The sequence below is a fragment of the Etheostoma spectabile genome, chromosome 14 (genome assembly GCF_008692095.1).
Source record: "Etheostoma spectabile isolate EspeVRDwgs_2016 chromosome 14, UIUC_Espe_1.0, whole genome shotgun sequence".
In the NCBI taxonomy this organism is placed as follows: domain Eukaryota; kingdom Metazoa; phylum Chordata; class Actinopteri; order Perciformes; family Percidae; genus Etheostoma; species Etheostoma spectabile.
The window spans coordinates 23,899,713-23,920,744 of NC_045746.1; the positions used below are offsets into that span (position 1 = coordinate 23,899,713).

General features: G+C 41.1%; 1 protein-coding gene and 1 long non-coding RNA gene across 2 annotated transcripts in view; one reads left to right on the forward strand and one right to left on the reverse strand.

Annotated features, from left to right (window-relative positions):
• grin2da (glutamate receptor, ionotropic, N-methyl D-aspartate 2D, a) overlaps positions 1 to 21,032 on the forward strand; it is a 254,730-nt gene that overhangs the window by 36,048 nt on the left and 197,650 nt on the right. The gene's annotated exons all lie outside the window — the stretch shown is intronic.
• LOC116701846 (uncharacterized) overlaps positions 10,147 to 21,032 on the reverse strand; it is a 24,378-nt gene continuing 13,492 nt past the window's right edge. The window contains exon 3 of the long non-coding RNA XR_004335017.1: positions 10,147 to 10,158. This is a non-coding gene — a long non-coding RNA (uncharacterized LOC116701846). The remainder of the gene's footprint in view (positions 10,159 to 21,032) is intronic.

Sequence of the window (21,032 nt, forward strand, 5' to 3'; positions counted from 1 at the left end):
ACACACACACACACACACACACACACACACAAAGACATACGGACACACACACGGACACAGACACACATAATACCACTTGGCACCTTTTGCCACCTTTACCATCTGGTTCTGCTGTGATGTTGAGCCAGCCGTCTGCTACCATGGCGATTGGACAATCTTCAAGGATGTGCTTGATGGTTATGCTGTATAGTTTAAGGACATGCGATGCTTTAACCTCCCAGTCAGTCGACGCTGTCACGGGCAGGAAGTGCATCCAGCTCTGGCACAAATTACCATGTGCATCTGCATCTTTTCTACCCTATATTAAAACATCACCGTCCAGATTTCAGTTGCCAGGTGATGAGTGACAAGTACCCAGAAACTATGTGAAAAACAAAACTATTTTGTTAGGTTTAAGACAAGGTCATGGTTTGGGTTAAGTGCTTATATTCTGCTCATTTTCAGGTTCATAATTGAATTTAGAGGTTATATCAGAATAAGTTTACATGGTTTCATTTTCAAAAGAATTTTTTGTTGTTGTACTGCACATTGCTGCAGCTCCTCTCGTCACTCTTTGTGTTGCACTCTCTGCTTTAGCTACAGAGTGATGCATCTCTCTTCTCTTCTGGTAAGTCTGGTAAGTTCAGAAAACGACACCACTTCACTGTATGCAGCCTGTAAAACCAGGTAAGGACAACACAGGACACACTTTTTAGACAATATCTATTCTCATATCGCGATATTGATACAACATCGATATATTGCCTAGCGCTAATTTGTGGTTGAATGCCTTGCTGAAGAGCACCTTATCTGTATAGGCAAGAGAACTCTTAGTCTCTCCTTACATTTGAATTGTGCATAAATGAACATCGGCCCTTCTTTGTTTGCTTGGCAGAGATTCATCCAGGGATTTAACCCGACGGCGTTTCCGTCGCGCGCCCTCGTGTCCTGTGGACCGAGCAAAGCCCGCAGAAAACCACCGACTGCCTGGAGTCACTCATCTGTGCCAGAGACGGGTTGCGTATGGCCTCTAATGGGCCTGGTCTCGGGCACATGTGAACATAAGAGGGCTGGAGAGCGGCGAGCAGATGGATCCCCTCCTCTGTTTGAACGCTGCACTTTAATCAAGGGCCGTGAATTGCTTATCCGAGCCAGAGTTTGAACGTTTGGCTAAATGCAGTGATCGTAAATACCCCTCCCTCCGTCTCCTCCTTCAGCTCTTCTCTTCCCACATGTGTACGGCCTTTTCTTTGGCACACTTTGGTTTGTTTTATTAACGCCAGCAGACGATCGTGCTAGATGTGGTGCTCAGATGAGTCTCAGGGGAAAGAAACTGTTCTATTGGCAGATGCTCTGGTTTGACTTGTGCAAAGCGTTACCACAGCTGTCTCATCACTCTTCCTCCCGCCGCTTCCCAAATCAACTGCCTGTTTTCCTCAGACAGGAAGGCGAGCTGAGGAGCGGTTTGTTGTGGCAACCTGGCTTCTTTTTCCCTCCTCTTACTGGGGGTCAGCTGGTTTATTGGCTGTCTGTTTTTCCCCCCTCTTACCGGAGGTCAGCTGGTTTATTGGCTGCCTGTTTTTCCCCCCTCTTACCGGGGGTCAGCTGGTTTATTGGCTGTGTTTTTCCCCCCTCTTACCGGGGGTCAGCTGGTTTATTGGCTGCCTGTTTTTCCCCCCTCTTACCGGAGGTCAGCTGGTTTATTGGCTGCCTGTTTTTCCCCCCTCTTACCGGGGGTCAGCTGGTTTATTGGCTGCCTGTTTTTCCCCCCTCTAACCGGAGGTCAGCTGGTTTATTGGCTGCCTGTTTTTCCCCCCTCTTACCGGGGGTCAGCTGGTTTATTGGCTGCCTGTTTTTCCCCCCTCTTACCGGGGGTCAGCTGGTTTATTGGCTGCCTGTTTTTCCCCCCTCTTACCGGGGTCAGCTGGTTTATTGGCTGCCTGTTTTTTCCCCCCTCTTACCGGGGTCAGCTGGTTTATTGGCTGCCTGTTTTTCCCCCCTCTACTGGGGTCAGCTGGTTTATTGGCTGCCTGTTTTTCCCCCCTCTTACCGGGGGTCAGCTGGTTTATTGGCTGCCTGTTTTTATGACTAGCACCCTCGCGGGCAAATCTGACAGCCGGCCGATGAATAGTGTTGAATGATGAGTCGGTCGGTTTAAAAATGATTTTTTTCTTTTCCGTTAACCTGATAGGCCGACTGTCTGGTGGGAACCCCCCCGCTGCAGCGTGTACAGGACGTGTGAGAGGAGAGCGGCGGCGACTGTGCCGACTGTTTTACACAAACCCAAATAGCAAAGCTGTTGTTCGCCCCTCAGGATTATTTTCGTCTTCGTCTGCACACATCCCTCCGTCCTTACTTTGATCCCTTCCTGTCCTCACTCCTTGCTTCCCTTCCCTTCCCTCCATCCTCTCTTTACATTGTTCTTCCTTTTCTGTCTCCTCCATCCTCCCTTTACATTGTTCTTCTTTTTCTGTCTTCTCCTTCCTTCTTTTCTTTCTCAATTCCTTTCTTCATCCTTTCCCTCCTTCTGTCCTGCATCTTTTTCTTCTCCCATCACTCCTATGCCTCCTTTCCTTTTAGTTACAATGTTTTCCTCTCTCCATCTCCTCGGTAATTCCTCACTTTCCTCTTATCTTTTCCTTCCTTCCTTCCTTCCTTCCTTCCTTCCTTCATCACCTTTCCCTCCCCTACCTCCCCCTTCCTAACACTTCTTTCATTCCCACTTTACTTTATTCCTCTTTTGTCTTTCTAGCCTTCCTCCTTCCCTCTCTATGGCCATTTTTATTTCACCTCCATCCTTCCCTCCCCTCTCCTTCCTTCTATCTAGATCTTTTTATTTCCATCCTTTACTCTTTCTTCTTTTCTTTTTTTGCCCTCACTCTTCCCTTTGCCTGCTTTCCTTTCTTTTAGTTCCTTTTTACTTTCCTCCCTCTTTCCCTTCTTTCTTCCCTTCTCTAGCCTCCTTCGTTCCTTCCCCCCCAACTCCTCGTCTATTCTTGCTTTAATACACTAAATCTTTTCTCTCTTCTTCTCCCCATATTCACTTCTTTCCTAGCTTTACTTCTCTCCCTCCCTGATCTGCCCCACTGCTTTATTTCCCCATTCTTCCTTCCCTTTACTACCATCATTTATTCCCCCCATTCAGCCACATTTCCCTTCCCCACTTTCTAATCTTTCTATCATTTTGTTCATCCTTTCCTCCCTCCCTCCCTCCCTCCCTCCCCTCGCTGCAGTGGATGCCAGAGGTTTCCAAATGATTCCAGCCTGTGAGTGTTTACAGCCCGGTCTGTATTGACCTGCCTCTTCCACTCAGCCCTCCTCACTGCAGCACACACACGCCCGGCCCTGCGCACGTCGCTTCCCTTCACCGTCTTCAGGGCTCAGCAGCGATTTGCAATTCATACTTTTTGCCCAACCGCACAAACATGGCTATTTTTAAATCAAAGAGGAGCAGATAGAGGCAGGCTGAGGTGATGATGCCGGCACGACATGTTGCCGTGCTCACCTCACACACAGATGTGTTTATTGGGATTCAACAGGGTGTTCAATCTGCTGTGGGGGACTGAAGCGATGCGATGGTTGTGGGGAGTCTTGCTGTAACCGCAGGCATGTGCTCTGTTTTTTTTCTTTTCCGAACATGAGGATTTTCAAGGAGAGGTATCATCCTCATTTTCAGGCTTTTGTTTGGGGGGGGGGGGGGGGGGGGGGGTTTCTACTAGAACATGTTTACATGCTTTAAAGTGTTTGTCCTACTGTCTCTACCTGTATTCACCCTCGGTCTGAAACGCTGCGTTTGAGCGCCTGTCTTTTTAAGCCCCCCCCCCCTTCCCAAAAAGCCCGGACTGCTCTGATTGGCTTGCAAGAAATAATTTTTTAGCCACACACGCAAAAAAAGCATAGGAGCAGTGAAGAAGATCGAAATGAGTCTTGCATCAGTGAGTACGTTTGCATGCACGCTAATATTTCATTATTATTCTGAACGTGACAATATTCTGGATTTGGTACAGGTCATGTAAACAGCATTGCCCTATTCCGGTTGGATATTTTGAATAAGGCGTTATTCCAAATATAGAATTTTCTGATTAAGATGTTTGATATTCCAGTATGTTTTGGGTTTTAGAATAATTCTTTGGACATGTGTACAGCGCATTTGGAATATGCGTCTCAATCAGGGTTTCTATTGCATTTTGCGGCAGTTTACGACCAGGTATTCACTTTCATCAGCCATGTAAACTGCTTGGTCGGAATATCGTCCAGGATTTTTTCAAAGTTTACCAGCGGTGGGTGGCTTGTTGGACCGTGCGATCGCAGCGTCCCTCTTTCAGTCCTTCAACCAGCTTCTTGAGAAGGTCAACGTAGCGATGTGTGCGAATATCCAAAAACCTGTTGATGTAGAAGCTGTGTTTGTCCTTCTTATCGGGTCCGCAGCCTTGTAAACGGTTGGCTGGTTGCTTTTTGTACAGCAACCATAGCAACGGACAGAGCTGACCATAAACCTGCGTTAAAAACCCTGACCAGCATTTTTCGTATGCGCCGTATACATATCCAAAGAATGAGTCTAAAACCCAAATAATACCAGCATATGCCACATGTCTTAGTCTGAAAATGCTATTTTTGGGAAAAATATCCAACCGCTATATGCTGTTTACATGATCTGTATCAAATTCGAAATATTGTCACTTTCGGAATAATAGCTGCATATTGGCATGCATGTAAACATACTGAGTGTCTACACAGGATGTGTTCAGGCACAGTATAACTGTGTAGGTCATGTGTGTTTTAGTAGTGCTTCGAGCCCATCATACAACAGCTGAAGTTACAACTGTAACCTGGAAGTGAATAGTCTCGAAGCTGGAGAGTTTCAGGTGATAAGCGTAAAACATGAAAGTCATTACACGGTACAAGTTGTCTTCAAGTCTAGAAAAAGGAGAAGCAGACTAGACATCCCCAAAAAACAGCATTTTTTTCTCAAGTAATAATCCTATGAAACAAACGACGAGTATAAGAATACAGACAGCATGCCCTGCTGTTCATAACAACTGTCTGTCCGGATAGCTTATCCATGCCGTTATGTAAAAGTTCACGGTGCTGTTCATTAAGACTGTACTGATTTAAAATAGCAGCAGAGCCGATCTGAAAGTGTAGACGAGGTGGAGGATCAGGCGGCTGGTTTGAAGTGAACCAGACCAGTCAAAGCCGACCAGTGTATACGGCATGCAGCTAATGATTGTTATCCTCCTCTCCACTACACAACCCAGTTCACTTCCGGCCGCACCCATATGACACAAGGGAACGGGATATATGCGTCAAAAATGTCTCAACATTATTACACCGATTTGCATTCGAAGAGTAGTAGGAGGTAAGTAAATGGAATAACGAAAACATGGTTTTCCAGCTTGTTAAAACAGATATTTCCAAGGAATGCTTTAATGATTTATTCAAGCATGTGCATGTAGACTCTTAAAAACCGTAATCATTTTAACTACTTTAAGGCTAATTGAAAATAAAGAATATAAGATTTTGTCTGTTGAACCCTTGCTGGGATATGGTGTAATGCAGTTAAAATGAATTGCATATTGCAGTTTAAAACTGCCGCCCAGTCGGACTAATGAATGATTGTGTTTGTGAAATAATTAGGTGTGATAACTGTAGTTCCAGTAGAGTTCATTAGCACTCTGCCCTCCAGAGAAAGTGGACTGCCAAAGTAATTTAAAAACCTGACACACACACACACACACACACACACACACACACACACACACACACACACACACACACACACACACACACACACAGAGACCTGTAATCTCGGCTCCCCTGAGGTTAAAGTTTAGCGTCCTGAGCCGAATAAACCCCAAGTCATTCCTCCACAGCGTTGCGGAGGAGGGTCTGGCTAGTCCACACAGCATTCATGGGAGAAAAGCGTGCTCTGGTTTATTGGCATTTCTTTAAACCAATCACAATTGTCTTGGGCGGCGCTAAACGCCGGACGGAGCCACCGTGTTGCAAAATAGCCTCGGGAAGGATCTTGTTTTGGTGGAACGTGTGAAGTGAAAACGTTGTGTGTGTGTGTGTGTGTGTGTGTGTGTGTGTGTGTGTGTGTATATAGACTTAAGAGAGACTATAAGACCTCTCTCTCTCTCTCTCTCTCTCTTTCTCTCTCTCTCTCTCTCTCTCTTTCTCTCTCTCTCTCTCTCTCTCAAATTTGCTTTACTGGCATGAATGTAACAATATTGCCAAAACATCATACAAACTACAGAAGAACAGTCAACCCCATACAATTCATTAAAGAAGTAATTAAAGCGGATTTAAATCGTGTGTGTGTTAGAATTGTTTTTAATGTATTACAAAATTAAAATAAAAAAAACATAGTAATTGTTTGAATTTGAGTGAGAGAGACACATGCAAAGAGCTTTATTGGCTTTATTAGCATGACCATATGGACACAGTATGTCTGAAGAACATAAACAGGGAAACATTTAACACATTCACATACAGTTGTACAGTATGATGCAAACAATAAAACATTGTGGTAAAATTTGTGCAAAAGCAACAATCATGTCGACAAAATGTAACAATAAGAACAAAACTGATGGATATCAGCAACATGTCTTTCTCTCTCTCTCTCTCTCTTTCGCTCTCTCTTTCTCTCTCCGTTTGTCTTTTTATCCCTACAAATGAGTCAGTGTTATATTTACTCCCCTTGACTTTGCTCTCACACTCCTCCCTCCCCCGCCTCCTCACCCATCCACAGCACCTCCCTTAAATTACCATTAAGGTAATGTCCATTGAAACCGGCACCTTTAAGTCAGTGCAGAGCCTTTGTTAATTACTCTGAAGACACTGCAGGAGACAAAGGTGCTCCGAGCGTCTCATTAATCTCATCTCGCTCTCCTCGTGCACTCTGCTGGATTTGTATGCACTTCTTTGCCATAACAAACCCAACTTTTTTTTTTTTCAGGTAGATAACGAGGCGTTTTAGCCAGTAGAGTTTTGAAATGTAAAATAACTTTGTGATATTAATAAGCAGCACGTGTTGGCTTTAGAGCCAAGAGGTCAGACAATTCCTGTTTTCATTCAACACAAGCAACCATAACCTCCTGTACACGGACACGAGGTCAGAACAATATCATTCCAAGAAGAAGAAGAAACCTAATCAATATGAACGTGGAAAATAATTGACATGAATAAGTTAGGGTGACCAGATGAATGGGTAAAATTCAGAGCATTTTTACGGGTACCATTGCCAGAGGTTTAGCAGCGACGGACAAGCGAGCAGCGGAGTAGCAGCCGCTAAATAAATCAAGTTTTCGTCATACTTCATCCATACAAAGCACACTGCTATCGCCACGAGTGACCGCTTTTTTTGGCCTGTTTTCTGTGAACAATGTGGCGAAGGGGTATATGAATTTATGTTTATTAGAAGGATCCCCATTAGCTGACGCCTAGACGACCAGCTAGTCTTCCTGGGGTCCAAAACATTTATTCAGACAATATTAAAACATTACATAACATATACAGAAAATAAAATCAAGGAAAGAGCAAAATACAACAATATATGTTTACAAAGCTAAATAACAAAAGAAAAGAAAAAAATACAATTAAATAAAAAAATAGTATACCAAGCAAATAGGGAAATGTCTTGAAAACAAAGTTAGATATTACAGTATATTACATGGCAACCATTAAGGTAGCTCACATTGATCACTTTTCACCACACAATTAAAAACCATGTGATAAAGGATTTAAGTGAAGGTAAGATTTGACTTTGATAGAACGAACGTTACTTGGGATTTTTATTCCACAAAGAACTTGCTCTCTGTGGGTTTTTTTTCAGGTCATTAGATTTTGGTAAAGGTAAAATCATCTGCCCCTGACAAGCTCTTCTTGTTAAATAAGCGTGAATATCTGAAACGTCAAAAATAAATGGTGGTGTCTGAGTTTGAATATCCGAGTGCAATAAAGTAAGCACATTGGCTAATGGTCTATTTTCTACACTCAACCATATAAGACGTTCATGCATTTTCACAACAGTAGACCTAGAATTGCACATCAGAACAAGTCTAACTGCTTTGTTTTGTGCTACTTGAAGTTTTCTGAGCAGGATTTTCAAAGCAGGTAACCAGATTACTGAGCAATAAACCAAGTGGGATAGAAGTAAAGAGCAAACAATTTGCCTTAACAAAGCAGAGGTAAGAAATGATTGCATTTCCTTGTGATGGCAACTGCTCTACCCATCTTAGAAACCATATAGACTATGTGATCACACCACGACAATGTACTATCAAGCCGTAGTCCTAGAAGCTTATCTTTATTTACTTGTTTTATAGATTGGCCTGCAACTTAAATAACCAGTTCAGGCCTGTGTGCTTAGTATGTTTAGACCCAACTATCATGCAGACTGCTTTTGATGCATTAAGCACAAGTTTGTTTGATTTTATCCAATTGATCACAATGTTGATCTTGCTAGATAGAACCTGATTAAGCTCAGAGCATTTTGATGCGGCATAATAGAGGGTAGAATCATCAAAATACATCGTTAAACTTGCTTGCCTAACTGCCAGTGGAAGATCATTGGTGAAAACTGCAAATAGAAGAGTTCCAAGGCAACTCCCCTGTGGAACACCACAGTCTAACACCCTGCTTTTTGAAAAAGTAGCATTGTAATATACTGTCTGTGATCTACCAGAAAGGTAACTTCTTAACCACAAAACAGCTGTGTTTTAAACCATAACAAATAAGTTTACTATTTATGAGATCATTATCAATCACATCAAATGCAGCACTGAAATCTAGAATAACTGCGCCCACAAGCATCGACCTGTCAATGGATGTAAGCCAGCTATCAGACATTTGTAACATAGCGGTGCTAGTAGAGTGACCAGCTCTATATGCATGTTGGAACATAGATGTTAAACCATTTATAGAAAGATAGTCTTGAATATGCACAGACACAATTTTCTCTAATAGTTTACTGAGTACAGGCAAGATACTTGTAGGCCTGAGGTTTGGACTATTAAAAGTTGACTTTAGAATGGGAGAAATTCTACCTTCTTTCCATAATGTTGGTCAAACATCTATTAAAAATATAACAGACAGGTAACATTTAGCAAATGCACACGGGCTGGCTGGCTGGCAGTTACAGAGAATGAGCTGAGCAATGGGCTGGGTCTAACGTTAGCGGTCTGCCAAACCGCTTACACTGGTTCTGATTGTCCCTCCTCACTCCCTGCAACTTTGGAGAACGTCTCCTGACTTGCATCGGGCGACTCTCCTCCCAGTGACACAGTTTACGGCCCCACCGACGCAAATTGTCAATGACAAAATAACAACAATCGCCATTTTGTTGTGTACCAATCAAAATGATGGCAAACCGTTCAATGGTCTTTCTATCCATTTTATTTCTCTAGGAAAAAACACTTCCGAAACCAGAGCCGTTAAGAGTGGGTTGAACTATGTTGCAGTTGTTAGGTGCTGCTGTTGTCTGCCCCCTGAATGTATCTTTGTGTAGTGTTAAATGGATTTCTCTCTCTCTACTGCAGTACACATTCACACTGTGTTTGTGTGCGTCTGTTTATGCTTGTCCGGTTTGGAGGGCTGGAGGCTTTTAGGATCTGTTTTTATGCGTGTATGAGTGTACATCCCTCCCTATTTCTTAGATCAATTTAATTTTCAAACCAGAAAATAAAGGATTTCACCAGCGACTCGCGCTGTAGGTCATATATTTGGAGTGGGCCATTTACTTACCTCGATAGATGCATTCACGTCACTCTCAGCATGCACGGCGGCTCCACTGCTCCATTTCCACTGCCAAAATTGCTTTCCTGCAAAGATAGTGAAAATACACAAAAAATATGCATATATTTCGAGGAAAAATAGGAAAACCTGTTTCCTTTGAAGAGGAAAATCATTAGTGAAATGAAAGCCGAATATGGAGGAAGCAGAGGTGTTTAAGTCACAGAGTGAAACCGGCCTGCAGAGATTTTCAGCCCATGAACTAATGATCGCCTGTCATCAAGATGAATTTCAGTGGCATTTACGTTTAAATGGCTTAAAGTAGCCCTCTGCATTGCAGCTCTTGTTGATGGAGAGGTTTTAAAATCATTGGAGCTCATGAATGAATTACAGACATTGTCTGTTTATTCCTGAGATTGTTCCAGAGTTCAGACCGCCTGCTTTCTTTTGTTTACGACTATTCGCTCCCATCGTTCTCTCAAGGTGTCCAGCATGGATGTTTGTCAAGGTCTCATAATATTTCAGTGAGAATACCAAAGTCCACAAATAACAGCGCTGCACATCATGATTTGTTATCCATCCTTCAGAATAAAAGAGCAACACTATCTTTGAAACTGTCATTCAACATTCACACGGGAAAAAAATTAATTGCAGACGAGCCAGTGATGAAACTGTCTCTTTGATCTCTACTGCAAGTGATTTATTGATAATATGCACCAAGCAGCAATTGTAGTTTTCATTTAGTCAATTTATTGAACATGTTAAAAAACAAATACAATCCCAAAGTAAAAAAATAAAAAACAAACTAGATCATAAGCAACAACTAAGCAACTCAAATATTATTGTTCCTTAGCATGTTGTGAGTAAAAGTGAACTAACGAAGAACCGCCCATGTAGCAGTGCTTCGGCTGTGCTTCCACCCAGCGTCGTCCCAAATCAATATCTGCCTAGGAAATCCTCTAGTCTTAATCTGCATTGCTATTTGTACTCGTTGTGAATACGCAGGCCACAAGAAGTACTTAGGTTGTTGTTGTTGTTGTTTTTTGGTAGTTCACTTTTTATTCACAATATGCTAACCGCCAACATAGGATTCCATCCACTACGCTAAGCTAACTAGCGTCAGCGCTGCCAGTGTTGCACCGGTCTAAAACAATGCATGCACTGAGACAAAAAATGCATTGGCCCAACTATTTACAGCTAGGGGAGACCATGATAAGCCCTATATTTTTAATTTTCATTATTTATAATAGGATTAAATTTGCATTCATCGGTGTCCATATTTCAGTCAGTCGGCTTGAATAAATCAACTCTTTTAGACATAAACAAAGATTCTATGCAGTTTGTGCAAGCTTTTTTGATCTAAATGAAAACCTTATATACATAAAATATCTCCATATATAAAAAAAAAAACATAATAAAAAAAAATCATCCCCTAGAAAACCTAAGGTCTTGTATTGGAAAACCACTACAGCAATGCACACTTGGCACCACAAAATCTAACAAAAAGCTAATCTTATTCTTGGATGCACATGAAGGCTCATCTGCATCATAAAAACTTTGTGCTACAAAATGAACAGATATTTGTAAAACAAGTTTCAGTTAGTTCAGGTATTGAAATGCGGCAGCAGTTGCAGAAGCCCAAACCTACAACACACTACCATGGGCACAATGTAAAATATTCACCAGATATTTAATAATGTATGCTACTGTCTGCAACAGCAAATTAACTCATGTTTTATAATCAGATCTGGGAAATGTTGTCCTTAGGCTTCCTGTTTATTTGAAGACAGCAGGCATTTGTTGTTTGGCCCAAATCATCTGCTCCTTACTGCATAAAAATAAGTCATAATAATAACCTCACGCTGTAATAAATAAACGTTTTCTTAATATAAAATATGAAAAATGTCCTAATAATAAGCTGTGGTCTTAGACAGGGAATGATGTCAAAAACAACTCCTTCTTTGATCTTTTCATCCATCTACAGGACTTTGGTTTATTTTTAAATTTAATTGCAACTGTTGCCTGTGGTCGTTGCCTTTGAATTGTCCATGTCTTTTGAATATTTATTTGAAATCTTGCAACTTTTATGAGTATAGCTTTCACTTGCATCTCAAAATGAATTAAACCTTATTCATACCAACGTTGATAATGTGGAAAAGGACTTCATTTCAGGGTGGGTTGGAGGATTTGACCACTTGAAATGAAACCACATAGGAAACTACATAGGATCAAACATCATCCCAACCATCAGCTCTGTTCTGTGTGAAAACTTAAAAAAATGGATTCAGCATCAATTTGGGTAATTGAAGATGTCGCAACAAAGTCGGTCTTGTTCCCGTCTTCATAGCTGTCAAACCGCTCTCTGTCTTCGTGTTTCATTGTTTCCTTCTGGACAGCTTTTGATGAGTTGAGTTACAAACCAGTCAGATAGGAAAACAGCTTTGTGGGGAAATAAGCACTACCCTTTCTAAACTGAGCCAAAAGAAAGCAGGAGACAGATCACTGATGCTACATTTTCTAATTGTCAAGCAGGATCGTGTTCATATTTTTGGTTAATTAGCATTTTCACTGTAATATATTCAAGAGAACCTCTCATGCATTTAAAGCAAACTATTCATGTTTCAACAGACCTTCATGCAACTGAAGTTAATTAATCGTAGGCCTTGTTGCCTCTGTTACAAACAGGACTTTGATTTTGTACAATGTCATCCATCATAGAAAAGTCCCCTGTTTTGTCTCTTCTCAAAGCTACTTGTACTTTCCAACTGTACTGCCGTGGCCACTGTAGCATAATATTTCTCTATCTGACGTAAAAATTGCATCTCAAACTAGTTGCCATAACGTTTCCAAATGTTTCAGCCTGCAGAGCCCAGTCGCAGAAATTTAGTCTTTTATCCAGTAGATGCAGAAACAACAAAAGGAAATGCTGTCTCAGACATTGAAGGCAACTTAAAATGAAATTACTTAATCACCCAATTGCCCTGCACACAAAGTGCTAAAAGTGTTCTCAACTAGGAAAGACAAACATAAGAGTAGCTGCATTAGCATTTCCTGTCACCAAGAAATGTGTCTCTGACTGAGAAGGAGCTGCACAGCTGAGGAACTGAAGGCTTTGAGTGAAATTATCTTTTTTTCCTTCATTTTTTGGAAGAACATTATGAAAGTTGGAGTCAGAGTTGCAGAGGTGATGTCTTAGGCACAAGAGAAGTCTGTGTTAAAAGGCATGATGAGATCTGCTCGGAGCTAAAAGCAACGCACATATCGGCAAAACAATGGGAAGTCAGAATGGACCTAAATGAGGAGGTGTGTTTCGTATCTTCCAATGCTAAAAGCCTTTTTATGCCTTTAGGGCAAAAGGCTCTTGGACTGTGAGCAGTTTAAATGTAAGTGATGTAAAGGATTGAAGGTCAATGGGTATAGATGAAAGACTGGTGGTTGAGTGTAAAATAGTAATGAAGTGTTTAGCTCTGCTGCTTTTCCATTATTATTGACACTTCTGGGTAATTTGTGACCATTTCGGGTGTAGGCTTATTTTTGCACCTCTAGAGAGCGGGATGTAATTTTTATTTTCTTTGTAAATTAGATTTTTACAGGCTGTTATGGGGCTACCATAGTAAAGAGTAACTTTCAAAACCTAAATATGTGCTTTGTGAGTGACACTTTAAATTTCAACTTTAGCACTGCTGCCCCAATTAGCGTTAAGGGTGCAGTATGTTATGTTGTCCAACCATGTCAAAAAACAGATATATCAGTACCTGTTTTTGAATTGCTACACTAGAAGACGGTGCAAAAAGCCACCTCCTGGTTGCACATACTTTCTCCAAGACCTCTTATCTTTTGTTACCTCTATTTGGTATCTTTGTAGTCTTGATGCAATGAATTATACTTGAAAAAGTGGATTGGCATCAGGGATACTGCTCTGGTTTTCTATAGTGGTCTGTGATGCCGCCTTTTCTGTTTCCTGTCTGACTTCTGGTGTTGCCCAAGGTTCCATACTTAGCCCCCTATTGTTCCGTATGACTTCATGCAAATTAATTTCTCATAAACCAGTGAAGAAGGCAATTTTCATCAGCTTTTATGTTTTGTGTCAAAAAATATACTACTGGGTGTCCGAAAATGTTCTCCAGCTAAATGAAAACAAATCAGAAATCCCATCTTTTTGTCCTTTGGTCCAAAGTTTAGCATAATTTTATGAAAAATAAATTGCTTCCTGGTCTAGAAATCTCACACCTGCAACCAGAAACCTGGGTGTAATATGTGACAATGACCTTTCATTTAAAAAAACGGGTTATTTCAATTCATTGTATTCAAACAATTATCTATTGCTATGCTTTACTCTACTTGTTATCTACAGAATAACAAGAACATAAGACAATCAGACTTTTTTCTATTTAGCAGATGTTTAATATAATCCGCCTAGCATCAAAATGTAGACCGTTATATGCAACATCTTATCTTATTTGGGAGATAGAGGGCACCCTTCTTGTGAAGCCCTGGCAGGTGAAAATAAGTCAGTCTCCACATAACAGTATTATAAACAATGACAAGAACTGAAGTGCAATGAAAATCTAATGAATAAATAGAATAAAACATGTTTTAGCAGAAACCTGATAGTGTTTGTGCCATGCACAATCTTTTCAGCAATATTGACACATGAGATGACAACTGGAACTAAATCAGTTTAGTTTGCATAATGGCTCAAGGGACAAATGTATCCCAAACACACTTTGTCATAATTGCTGGCACATCTTTTCATTTCATTTGCCTGTGTATTATAGATGAAATGCAGGTGATTGTTTAGAAAACCGAGTCTGCATTACATTTTGAAATGATAGAAGATGTATTGAGACTTAGCTGCATGTTGATGTTTTTGCTTTGGGGTGAAAAACAAGAAATGTATGCAAAGTAGACTTTTTCATGATTTAGCAGGTTTTTAGAAGACTTTCTCCCCACATACAGTTCAGTGTTGTTATTGGTATCAAGCAGAGAAACTTCACACATTTGCAGATTTCTGCATTAAAATGGACCTGCATACAAGACTACAGAATAGAGTGAAACTCAGTGAATGCTCACAGGGAGTATTGACCCCCTGCAGGCGATTAACTGTTTTGGAGGAGGCCAAAAGATTATTTAATGAATGATTTACATTTCTAATATGCCCACACATCCTTCTGCTTGCCTCTCAAATCACATATACAGTATTTTCAGCCTTTAAGCCTCTTTGGTAATAAATCAAGTGGCATTTTGCTTTAAAATGGAAAACAAGATTGTTTTTAGTGTTTTGTGGTCTTTGTTACATGCAGCAGTCAGTTTGTTTTTAGCAGTTGGAAGTGAATCATAACCTAACATTACAGAAGCAAATCATGGCTCCTACTTGTATCATGTCACTGTCATTTCCATCAGTGATATGTTTAGAGAAAGATTATCGTTTTACTTTACAGGACGGAGCTTCTTTGTGATCTGTTTTTTATAGTTCTATATGAGTAACCTGGTCAGTATTCCGAAATTATATAGATAAAGGCAACATTACAGGAGTAAAATGTTAACTTAAAATGCAAAATAAGGCATGCCATGGTCGGAGAAACATTAAAGAGCAGCTCTCAGGTGATTACATGACTAATCACATGTATGCTCAGAGCAGTAATAACCATAAGACACATGGATGTAATGTATGTCTGCCCCATTTATTCTTTTGGGAAATCCTTATATACAAAAAGATACTTGATTGAATCTACACAGGGAATTGTGTGAAGTTAGTCTGCAACAGCCTGTATAGTTCAATTTTGTGTAACCACCAAGTGAAAAAAGGTATAAAATGACAGGGTATTCACTAAAACCGAAAACGCTTTTTTCTTTCTCCTAAGTCTACAATTACTGTTGTTGCAGTTTGATAAGTACATGTCCAGGAAGACAATGAAAAAGCAATAATAATAACTTCAGCTAGAGAATAAAGAAGAAGAACGGGGTGTAATCTTTGGAGAAGTTTCGAACAGCAGCTGAATGTGAGAGTGAGGGAGTGAGGTGCAGAGATGTTTAAAGATGGGAGGATCGGAGTCCGATCAATATTAATGGTGCTGGGGTCAAAAGCTTTAACCTGCACCAGGAAGATGTGCACAAGTGTTTTTTGTTTTTTTTTACTCTGTGATCTGTAGAGTAAGAAAAGATCAACTTCTGACCTTTTGTCATCAACTCTACTGATGGTTCACATACTGATTGATCTATAGTGGAAGTCAAACACTGCAGTTCAGTTTGAGGATGCATTTCATCTCAGTCTGTGCATTGCAATTCGCCTGCAGGCACAGATCATCAGTGTGCAGAGCCGCTCCGACAGGCTCATTAGCAGTTTCTTTAGGACACGTTGGCACAGGGAGCAATCAAACACAGGATGCTTTGCGTGATTGAAGAGAACAGATGTTAATTATCGCGGATGAAGCGAGAGATCTTTAAGCGACACGTCACCGTGGTGCAAAGACACTGTGGCTTGTTGCTTGTGTTGTAGGTAATCTAGAAACAGACGTTTCATATAACCTCTGAGTGGAGCCTCTTCACTTGCTTCTTTAAGCCCTCCAGCTCTTGCCATAGAATATACAGCAGCTTTTTCAATGAAACGGAAAACAAGTGTTTCTCAGCACCGTAAAGTTAAAGACGTTTGGGCTCAGGTTTTGCAGGTATTTGGTCATAAATCAAAGTAGTAGACAGATTATAATTATCACATCATGATGGTCCCAGCTAAAAAATGTGATAGGAACACAGAAGTCATTAGTTACATTGTCACTGATACATTTCTTTCAGTACTTGCTGAGATATTTAAGTCTTGATCAACCAGCAGATCAACACACAGGTCAATACAAATATTATTCACACGAGAAAAGAAAAGATAAGGGACATGGCGGTGATTTGTAGTGCAGTCTTAGTAGGTTGAAATTTAGTTACAGTTTCTGAATATGTTGTATTTTAAACGTTTCAATAGCCAATGAATGAAGACACCTTCATTGAAGTTGGAAATGCAAAACAATAAAAGCAGTTTTGACTTGGGACTCAAATGGCTTGAAGGAATCATTCAAAAAGCTCCGATCTGTCTTCGGTTTGTGAAATCTCCCATTTTTTTACTATTAAAAAAAAAAAGGCAATAGCTAGAAGGATAAAGATGCAGGTTTGTCAACAGTTAAAGGACCAGCTGGTGGCCACACAAGTTTTGTTTATGAAAATGAAAACTAATGCTGTGGTAAAAGCTGCCGATGTGCCCCTGAGCGAGGCACTAAACGTGTGCATGCTCCAGTGTTTAATGATGGCAATTTGTTGCTGAGATGGCACATCTGCTCTCTGTCGACCTTCTCGGATAAATATGGGTTTAAAAAAAAAGAAGTGTGTGATGGGTTAGAAACGTCATTATGTGTCTTACTGAAACCAGAGGAAGACTTCTTTAACTGCATGAAATTTCCATTTGTGGTAGAGACGCGGGAACGTGAATGTCCGTGAAAATCAGTTTGCTGTGACGAAATTGAATTCCATCTGTCAGTGTGTGTGTGTGTGTGTGTGTGTGTGTGTGTGTGTGTGTGTTAAAAACAGTATGAGAGGCTGGATGTTTAAATCACTGTGTGACCTTCCATGTGCGATATCGTGTGTGATGGTGTTTCTGGGGGTGGGGCTGGTGGGTTAGAGTATATTAAGGAGGACAAGCCGGCGGAGGTTGTTGGCGTTTGGGGGTCAAGGCGCTGGGTGATGGATTATGGGATGTTTCCTTCTTTCCATTATTCAGCTCACAACAGTGATGGCTGTCACTTTGTGCACTGTTTATAGGCTGTGTGAGCGTATGAGTGTGTACTTTGAGTGTGTGTTGTTACATTGTTTTTGCTACATAGCCATGTCTGGTAATGTGTGTGTGTGTGTGTGTGTGTGTGTGTGTGTGTGTGTGTGTTTCCATGTTTGAAAATCACTCATCATAGTTGCACGAGGCTCAGGCTAACTGTTGATCTGTTATTTGAACATGATGATTGCACATTGAAGACAATACTGAAGAGTTCTATAGGTGATATTGGTGGTTGCTCGCTGTGCTGCTGTTAAATCTCGTTGTTGTTTGGAGCCTTTCATCCATAATACGTGATGCGGTTGGCGGGTGTAGTTCGGTGGAAGAAAAATAGTTATGACATGAAAGTGCTCAAAACCGGGTTTATTTATGAATTATTTAAAATGTATTTGTATAGGGACAAGTATGTAGCATATACCTATGCCAACCACCACAGCTAAGTTGCAATGCCTTTCCCTAGATGTGCCTTTAAAATACATAAAACTCAAGAACAAACACATAAAAGACACCATAAAACACGAAGCACCAGATCATTCATGACTACGTGACTGCTCCCTCTTCAAAAGCAGTTTCAGTTGAATTTTAAAATGATCCGAGTCAGTATCCAGTTCATGGATTATTTGAACTAGGGCATGATTTCTGGATAAAAGACTTTGCTGCTGTTGTATTTTTTGGTGCTTTGAGCACTGCAAGCCGTCTAGTTCCATACAAAGCAGGCATCTCTACAGCTGATATCTCCGACACCGAGCAACTCACACCAAAACAATTTAGATTGATATATAGCACCACAGGTAAGAGAAATCCACCCCCCTCGTTAGCAAAATGAACAAAATGCATTCCCCTTGTTTACTTTCCATCCCTCTTCTCCGTCAGAGAGGAGAGAGAGAGTATTAGCAGAGGGGTTGTTTGGTTGAATGTGTTAGTCTAGGCTGCCTGACTCATTGATCTTTTAACTGACTGAGGTTTGTGCAAGTTAGAATCTACGGCCCCGACCATGGCTCTGAAACATCAGTCGCCTAAAGCCGCCTACACACGATAAAGGATTTGCTCCCCTGCACACCACTAGGTTGGGCGCAGAGCAAAGCGCAGGTAAACGCCATCAAGGGCGGCAAAGGAGCTGTTTCCCATTGGTAACGACATGCTCTTATCTCACTGGTGGCGCTTCGAAAGGTCAGCAGCAACTAGGTCAAAGTCTAAATAAGTTCAACTCTGATTACTACCACCAGTTTTATACTACTTTTTGGAATCCATGGTTAATAACCCTCATTTGTATAGAATTGTACCTAATATTTGAGTTAATAAAGCAGAAATTCTGAATTATTTTGACTGATAGTTAAGATCAGAGGAGTGTATGGTGACTGGATGAGTTTGGTCAGAATAGAGATTTGAAACCGTTTCAATTCACACCTGAAATTCAAAGAAAGTGATTGTATTTGCAAAGAGCGTTGCATGGAATCCATCATTTTTTGTGGTAATTTGGTTAAAAAGAATGCCATCTTTCTGATATAGACAGTGTTAAAAAGGGGTCAAATTTGACAGGAGGGTTAAATCCGAGCGGTGTACAACGCCAGGGGTAGCACAGCGCGTAGTTGGGCGGCACCACTTTCCCGATAGGAAATCAATGGAACAGCCAGCGCAAAGCGTTTTTGCCGCCTATCATGTGTAGACGGCTTCACTATGTGATAATAAATCCATGGCGCTGTCTGTGGTGCTGAAGTAGCAGTGAGATTTGTTAGGTTTGTTGTCCCACCGTCCTGTCAGTTCCATCCTGGGTCTAGAATATGTATATAAATGTATATTTTGGGGCAGTATGTGTTGAGTAGAAGAGAGAGAGTCTAATAACAGCTGATACAATGAGCATTGCAGCTATTATTGCTGGGTATTATTGTGAGAGAGCAGTTCTATCAAAATAATGGATAACATGCATCCAATCACAAGTCAGTACTCTTGGTAACCTTGGTAATCCAAACATGTTACTGTTGACACTTTTTGCATTCCATAACCACGTCTTTTACACATATTTGTATTTGGATATTCATGTCTTAGTTGACATAGTCTGTCTGTGTGTGTGTGTGTGTGTGTGTGTGTGTGTGTGTGTGTGTGTGTGTGTTTGTGCCTGTGTGAGCAGGCAGGCCGGCAGTGAGACATGGGAGACAGCTCCTACTGCTCTTTTGGATGAGAGCAGAGTGTGTACCAGTGTGTCGACAGGCTCGCTGGGAGAAATACTGGATATCATCACAGCATCTGGGGGCATCGCTTTGTGCCTCGGCGCCATGTGTCTCTTGGTCTGTCTGTCTAAATGCCTACAGTCAGGGCAGCAGGCATTAGACAGCAGCTTTAGGATGTCCAGATCTTAGCAAATTTATTTTTTCCATTCTTTGACTGTCTTTATCAACTGTCCTAGGGCTGGAGATCGGTCCCAGACTGAAGTGTGGCATCTGTGACACCAAGAGCTTGACACACATTACTCGGTGTGTGTGTGTGTGTGTTTATGTGTGTGCGTGTGCGTGTGCATTTGCGTGTGCGTGCGTGTACACATAATACCATTTGACAGCTGTTTGTGAAATACTCCTAATGCTAATCTGTGTCAGTTCTTGTGATTTGCATGTAGCGAATGTGTGGGCGGTGTAGTCCTCCTGACTGGTGCCTGTCTGAGTCTGGCAGTGACGTTGCTTCTAGCAGAGACAGAGATGGATAGCCATGCAGCAGTGGAGGGTCAGGGATACAGCTGGCTCAGCCCCAGGCCTTTGCACCGGCAGCACAAACACACCAACGTTGAAGGACAACCATATTCCTTGTAAGAAAAACAAACAGTCCTCTGAGGTACAGATGGATGTTCTGATGCAAAAATGCTGACACACAGTGGTTATCTAAGACCTCTGTTTAGTTTAGGGGCATCATAAAGGGTAATGTAATGTTGTTATGGAGATCCTTCAAGACTGTCCACATCATTTAACAAATAGCATTGGTCATTTGTTATGTTGTTGGTCATCTGAAAAAGTTGTGTTGTTGGTATTCTGTCGATAACTGTCTATAAGTTTAATTTGTTTCCAATACTTTAGGTTACTTTGGCGCAGGAATCTGTGCAATCATTAGCACTGGCTGTTTAGGTTACTTTAGAAACTTTATCTCAAATAAAGCTAAAAAAACACTGCCATCTCAGATTAGATCAGGAGTTGGTGGAGACCAAAGCAGAGCTATAAGAGATTGAATATTGGACTTACATTCATCAGGTTGACACGAACACGACTGCAAATAGATGATAATGTTGCTCCGTAACTGCTAGAAGATTAAATACGCAGTTGTTTGCTAACAAATTCACCATATCAACTTGTCGCAAATATATATGTCAGAGATGTGTTCACATCTTTTTTTGTGGCCAAAAAAATCTGTTATTGCAGGTTTAGTCTATAGCAATGAAGTTTCATTTCGGGATTGTTGAGATGTGTTGTTTTGGCGTTCTAAACTCCGGTACTAACTGCTCCTCAGATCTCTGCAGGGTAAATCCAGA